The 7896-nt window shown below is 39.4% G+C and overlaps 1 non-coding gene across 1 annotated transcript; it reads right to left on the bottom strand.

The window, feature by feature from the left end:
* Window positions 1-7000: 7000 nt before the first annotated feature.
* Window positions 7001-7072, bottom strand: trnaw-cca (transfer RNA tryptophan (anticodon CCA)). The gene has a single exon. It is a non-coding gene; the product is annotated as a tRNA-Trp (tRNA).
* Between the last annotated feature and the right edge of the window lie 824 nt (window positions 7073-7896).

The raw sequence follows: 7896 nt of genomic DNA, 5'->3' as shown, positions 1-7896 counted from the left end.
GCTATTCTGTTTCGCAACATGTTCTCTATGGCACGTCTCTACTGGGAGTTGTAGTTTTAAAAGACGTTTTCGTATTTCCCATAATAAGAAGTTGCCAGTATTAAACTGTGTACATCCCTGGAGGTTTAGGGGATAGGAAACACTCAAATTTAAAACATATAATTAATAAATGGGTGAAAATTGCTTGTGCCCATAATTGTCAGCATTAATATATATACACACATGCCAGCTAAGGTCAGAAGAGCTTTATTTAACAGCTGGTCTTATGTTTGTGACCCCTGTTGTTAATTGATAACATTACATTACATTACATTACATTAATTGATAAGCCTGAAAACATGCACTTGTCAAGGTTCAGAGGCAAATTTTGCAAATATGGCAGTAGCCATCGATCAGCTTAAGATAAGATATACTTTATTGATCCCAAGTTGGAACATTTGCGTTACATCAGCATGTGTAACAGTTGTAAATATGCAGTGGTGTTTATTTGTAATCATTTAGTATAATCACACAAATTCTGTGTTTTATATTTAACAATTCTGTGTTCTTTATTTATTGATTGTTCAATGTAGAAAAATATCTACATACATCTTATAAGAGTATAATACATTATGTATAATATCAGTTAAAATAAGTGCTTCAACATAGTTAACATTGCTGGAGGTATGCACAAATATTGATAGATGTCTTGTAATGCACTATTGAGGAACCTGCGACCCAAGTTGTTCATTCAATGCATAACTACACCATAGTTGTGTAGGCCTATATGATATGTCAATAAACCTTAGAAAATCTTGAAATCTTGAAAGGGATGTGCAAAATAGTCATTACATACAGTCTTTAATTAACTATTAGTAGAGAATAACGAGTAATGAATATACTTTATAGGGATCCTATTAATATCTAAAAATAAAAATAATGAAATTCAATAACATGCTTTAACCACTAGGTGTCCCTTTATATCAGCTGTGCACCTTTATGGTGTAAATACAGCCTATCTACCAATTGGATCAAATATAAAAGTCAGCCAAATTAGTGTTGATACTGCAAGGAGACGTATTGTGTGAAAAGAAATGTAAGATGTTGTTTAATGGCTGATATATTTATGATCCACGTCACGTTTTCAGTTCCTCATGTTTGTCTAGAAGTCTTCTCATCAGGGCTCTATAAATACAGAACTACGGCAGATATGTAATATTTAATGCAGCCGAACCGTGTATTACAATGCCGTTATGTGATGACTTTCAAAGAGAAAAGCAAGCACACTCGGAATAAAGTATTATTTTATTTTTTTAAAATGTTTTCGGTCTGTTTCCGGTATTTGTTAATGACGATGTGCTGTGAGATGTGAGACTGGAATTGCACAGGGGAAAATAACATAGGCTATCTTTAGATGCGGATTTTGTTAAACTAATATGTTTGCGCTGTGGACCAACACTATACGTTGACGGGGAAGGGGGTAGCAATAAAGATAACACCATTAAACAGTTACACAACATAACAGAAATAATATCGATAGCAGCGTCCCTAGCAACCACCTTGGTAACAATGAAAACGTCGCGATTTCCTGAAGTAATCTTCGTAATAACTAGCAAACTAAAGATCATGTACATCCACTGCACACATAATCTGAAATAACAACTCATATTTCTCGCATCAAATGACATCAAAACGCATTTTAATGGCCAAACTAACTTTAAAATAGGCATTTTCCACCGAGAATAAAACGAAGTTCGGCCATGTTTTCTTTTTCTGCAGGGAGAAATTTGAAGATCATGTGACATAGACGCCAGCCATTGGAATGAATGGTGAAAAAAAACGGGGTTTGTCAAACAGAGCACATGGTGTAGTCCAAACGATAGCTGGGGATTCTGGGTAGTGTAGTCTCTTCTGCCATCCTTTACTCCGAAAAAATATTTGTTTCTCCGAATCGAAGGGGAAAAATACAAAAGCATTGCACACAATTTAAACCAATCAATGTTGTGTAATTAACAAGGATAATCTGGTGTTTTTTAGTCGATGAATAGTGCAGATATCACTGTAAGATCAATCGACAGTAAGAGGAATACTTACTTCCGGGTGTACAATTCTCCGTTATCCAATGGGAATGGACGCTCACATTGCCTTTAAGGGCAGCCGACACAAACGAATGCCGTGCTTCCATGAGCGTCAAATCCCGCTGCAGATGGGAATACATTGCAATCAGTTGAAAGCTATTTGCGTCCCTTTATGACGCTGAAGGAGCCTAGGAGCGTCAAAACTGGACGCCACAGACACTGACCAAACGTCGCTCCTGGACGCTTAGGGATTGAGAGTGTGTTGATCTCTTCATTTTGCTCTCAAAGTGCACCAGATTGATGCATTTAACTTCAATATTTTAAAAATAATCTTCCCGGGGGAGCATGCCCCAAGACCCTCCTAGAGGAGGTAAGGTCCACCCCCACCTAAAACATGTTCACATGGATAGGATACTAAATACATTTGCACACTTTTTATATGGTGGCCTATGTCCATATCAAATGAAATCAAGTTTTATTTATATAGCAAATTTTTCAACGATTTTTGGTCGAGCCAAAGTGCTGTACATATAATAAAAAATAACCTACAGTAAAGACACTTTACAGCAAATACAACAGCACAGTTTGTGCAGAATATCAGTATGAGAAAAACGACACCCTCTGTCCTTATATGTTTCTGTTTTGGTGGTCCTGCCACAACCGTGCATGTATGCACAAGTCATAAGTGCGCTATATAGCGCTGCCCCTCCCACAGGCCAATCACGCAGGCTGCATTGGGCCCCGCCTTGCGCAGGGGGCCCTGCCCAGAGGGCCTCAGCTGCTGTGCGCAGTTCTCCGCCCCCCCCCCCCCCCCCCCCCCCCCGCAAGAGTGAGAGGTGACAAGGGGTGCACGTCTGTAACCCGACACCATTGCAATGAATCAACATCTGACCAATCACGGCTTTGATACGGCCACTAGTGCAGATGAAGAGATGTCGGTGAAAAAACAGTTTCAGTCCAGCGCAAGCAAGAGGGGAAAAAAACAAAACATGAAGAAACTAGAGCATCACTCGAAGGTGGGTTATTGTATGAGTCAAATGTCCAACTTGCGAATGTTGTATAAGTCAAATTGCCAATTGCCATATTAAAACATCAGCTGCAATTCACGACATGAAGAAGGCAGTCTCTGCATAGCATATAGGCTAATGGAGATGCAGTTATTTCCAGCATTTTTTATTCATTTAAGTATGTTATGCCTTTTATCTGCTAATGTACAGGAGGAAGAGTGATGTCTGTCTGTCTAGTTGGATCATATATCAGTTAAAGTTTACAGCCTAAAAAACATGGAGCATTTTCCCCCTTTTATTCATTTTTATGTCAATTTGCACATTTCATGGTGATGCTCAGCCTCTCCCCTTAACTCCTAACAGTCATCATCATGTCAACCACAACACAGAGAAATACTGATAGAAATGCGTGTGTAGTTGTTGATACATACATTGCTGACAGAGGGAACTACATTTGAATACAGATTTAAGAAATATCAGTTTTTGATCATGTAATAAGCATGTTTTGTCTTGACTATTACAACAATATTACAATACAATAATATAGTATTTATATTATTGAATTGATTATGATTATTATTAGTAGTAGAAGTAGTTTATTTGCATTAATTATATTGTAATCTTTTTGAGGCTAGTATTTGGCAGGAAATGCAGACGTATTCACCTGTAAACGCATACTGAACGACATGCATGCACATTTACCATTTACCTCACTGTATAAAAAAGTAACTGTGTTGATAATAATAATAAACAGGAATTATATTTGCAAAGTAGCCTAGTTTGTTTCCAAAACATTTATTTTTACTCCTGTCGGTAGGGGGGGGGCCTCATCTCACAATGTCGCTTGGGGCCCCAAGTTGGCCAGGGGCGGCCCTTGCGCTATACAATAGCACTACACCCCTGCAATGTGTGTGAAAAACAATAGACTTTACAGCATGTTTTTTGAAATTGAAGTTGCGTTGGTGTTTGTGTGTTGGTTGTTGACGGCAGTGTGTGCCCCCCCTTGGTAAATCGATTTGTTCTAGAGCCGACCCTGAATGCACTCAAGGTAAAGATATATAATGTAGAAACATAAAAACTTACAGGAAATGCCTTCTCAAGGGCTATGAATGATGGATGGCACAGGATGAACAGACGCCACCTTAGCTGGAGCACACATCAGGCTAACTTCCTGTCACATGGGAACTAAAAATAACTGCTTCATGCAGTACGGGAAGTCACCAGAAGGAGTCACTATAACACACAAAATAATTGGCGGAGCCAGAACAGTAGGGGTTGAACATTTCATGTGACCCCCATCCAATTAAATCTACCTGTGGTAAACATATGTGAGGGGCGCTCAGTGGTATTATCCTGATTGGGTTTCAGCCCTGAAAGATCCACTTTTGGTCTTTTCAGGAAGTATTACATTATTTAGAAGCTAGAAGATAAATGGTACAAATCCTCTATTAAGTTTTAAACAGGGCCTGTCCTCGTCCACGGCAGTCGTGATACTGTTTGTGTTGTACCTGACAGAGAACACATGTCAGTCAGGTGCATTATAGGGTATTACATTTGCCACATGCTTAATTTATCTATCTTAAACAGCACCAAAAGATCTTCATTCTTTTGCTCAATTTGCCTAAATCTGTTTTAAACTGTCAACAATAAAGCCTGAGATAAAAGGCATGAGGCTCTCACTTGCTTCTTTATTTTAGTCAGTGCTCAACTCAAATTAAGAGAATACTCCAGTCGACCAAGTTCAGTCAAAGCCTGTTTTCGTCTGCTCTATTTAGGAAAAGTCTTTCTCAAGGCAGTTTGTTTTATCAGAGCGTCTCTGTGTGTGATGTAACGCTGCCGCCTGTTGGCCCTGTACAGCTGCAGCCTCTTCTCCTCGTCCTGGGGGTCTTCCAGCTCGCCCTCCCACCTCAGGCTCTCCTTGGCCTGGGCGCTGAGCTCTCCACTGACACTGATATTTTCTGCCGCTGTCAGCAGAGTCAGGGAGTCTTTAGGGTGTTTTTTGCTCTTCCTGCCGCTGCCAGGGAGCCGCTCTCCGTGCTTGTGGCTGGTTGTTTTAAGCATGGGCAGCGGGGCTCGCGGCTGACCCGGACTCTGTGGGGGGGGGCTGGGACACAGGCGAGGTCTCAGGGGGCAACGATGCAGCATGAGGGGTCTCTGCAGGGAGGTAGAATAAACATGGAGGCTCATGCAGACTGCAGAACAAAGCTGAGGTTTTATATTACTAATGACTCCCTCTTGAGTTGGAGGGCTAATGGTTTAAACTTTACAGTAATGAGCTGTAACAGGCCAGCTACACTGGAGGCCTACTCTCTGTTGACCTATGCAACCCTGTAGGGAATCCTCTACCATCACCACATGATCTGCTTATTACATTGTGAACAATTATAGTGACCTTAGTTTGAATTGGCAAAGCCATGATGACATACAGTAATAAGGTCAGTTCAAATGATCCAACTCTGGTTCAGTCCTAACTTTTGTGACTAAATGCACGCCGTGAGAAATATATTAAAGCTTTTTATTTCGTGTATTATTAGGTTTTTCAATTGTCTGCTTCTAGATGATCTTCTTATAAATATAATTAGATCAGTACTTTAATTTAAAATGCTCTTATACAGTATATCAGAGCCTCCAAAAGTCCAGGTGGTACTTGATATTCCCCGAGAGAGCCATGTTGTTTGGTATTTTAAACGTATTCAAAGATCATATTAATCATGAGTTGTACATTCATATCTGAATTGTAACACTGCCTAAATTCCTACAGATATACATGACAACATGTCATTGAAAGTATAGTTTAGGAATATGAAAAAGTGCCATGTATTCATCAATAAATTAACCAATCAGTTTGTAAAATGTAAGAAAACAATTCAAAATGGAAACCACAAGTTCAGTTTCAACAGTCAACATTTTTGATTATCAAATTGATGCAGATTTGGTTCAGAATCTCAAAATTGTACCCTCAATACATTTATAATATAAATCAGGCTTTTTTGGGGGGGCTGTGGGTTAATTAAACATCCTTTATAAAATGTGATACTTTGTTGCAGATTAAAACTGATTATTATATATTATTCTGAATCAGACCACTATGCATGACGAATATTTAGTTATTTCTTTAGCCTTCTCACTTCAAGCACATTTTGAGGTGCTATCCATAGTGTTGAATGCTTTTAAATGCAGGGTTGTTACTTTTGTCTTTATTTGTAGACATATGGACCTGAAACCTTCCTACAACACTAAACAGTGTATTTACCTGTGTTTCCCGGAGGAGTGGAGGAAGTGGTGACTTGTTTCCTCTTTTTCTTATTCCTCTTGGTCTTTTTTTTAGTGTCGCAGCTCCTGGACGGCTGCAGCAGCTTACAGTGTTTGTCTTCTGGCATGATGTAGTCGGCACACAGTGCTAATAAATAGATCTATGTGAGTCTGGAGACTGTTCTGCAGAATTCTTCTTCGATAAACACTCTTTCCTTTAAGGCCATTACATTTAAAAGACTGCAAAAAACTGAGCTGATGCTGAACCCTACTCTTCGTTTAATCACAAGAAACAGGGGTAGTCCCGAGAAAACGCTGCTTTATCTCCTGTGGTTTAAAAACACTTTTGTCTGTTGCATAAAAAAGGCAGAAGAAAGTGTAAAAAAAATGGCTGGTACATTGCTAACTATCTTTGATGTTTCGTAGTGTTTGTTCCGGGACACGCAGCATTTCCACAATCACACTACACCACCGTGTTGCCCAGTGACACGTCTCCGTGGCAACAGGACACACCTTCTCAGAGAGGATTATAAGAGTCCGGGTAATTCTCGCTTTTATTATCAGAAGTAGGATACTTTATGTGTTAGTTAATAAAGTCGACATGAAAACGTTTGCATGTCCTATTTAGTTATGTTCAGTGAATGACTACAATATGATGATAAGCACAGAGGAAAACCAAAGAATTGACCCCGACGTGATTTGAACACGCAACCTTCTGATCTGGAGTCAGACGCGCTACCGTTGCGCCACGAAGTCACATACACAAATTCAGGTTACCGCAGTCTAATCCTCTGGTACATTACTCATGATACTGTGTAACTTTGTTAGCATTTATGTGCCTATGTAAGACTTTAAGTAGTCTTCAAATAGGACTATTCCCCCCTCAAGCACTGCACAACAATGGATCTTTAGATGAAACCAGTGCAGTGTGAGACGTGTTGGTCTAAACTATTTTAAGCACTTGGATAAATATACTGAATGAGTTATTTGAGTTAGCAGGACAGAAGTAGCTGGCCTTGAGCGGAAGCCACAATATTAAAGAACAAGGAGGAGATACTTTTTAGAACAGATGCAAGAGATGAATACTTTCAGATGATGTAACATTACATTTCATGGTTGTCATGAAATATGTATATGAATCTGCAAAGGTCTCAATTGAGACCATCATTTCCCTTTCTTAACATTATTGTTGTGTCTCGCTCACCAACACCAAATACACAAATGAGTGCAATTATCCCCCCCCTGCATCTAAACATACAATAACTAATGATTTTGCCACTTGGATGCAGCAAAAACAAGCTTTTATATCAAGAGTTTCCAATTAACACATCCAGCAGATGTCAGGAGCAATATTATAATTTATTTGTCATAGTCTTTCTAGTAACCTCATTTATCTAAATCAAATACTCACTTTCCTTTTGCTTTATTTTGGCCCACCAACTCCCAATGAAACTATCTGTCCCTTTAGCTGCTAAATGCTCCACCATGACGACCAGCCAGCTGCTCACTAGAGTTTGATTTTGCTGCTCAGCTTGTAGTCTAGGAGCTATAAGTCACTTTGAGAACTGTAAGAGTGAACC

This window comes from Pseudochaenichthys georgianus, chromosome 14 (genome assembly GCF_902827115.2).
Source record: "Pseudochaenichthys georgianus chromosome 14, fPseGeo1.2, whole genome shotgun sequence".
Classification (NCBI taxonomy): Eukaryota; Metazoa; Chordata; class Actinopteri; order Perciformes; family Channichthyidae; genus Pseudochaenichthys; species Pseudochaenichthys georgianus.
This window is presented reverse-complemented; position numbering and strand designations above follow the sequence as displayed.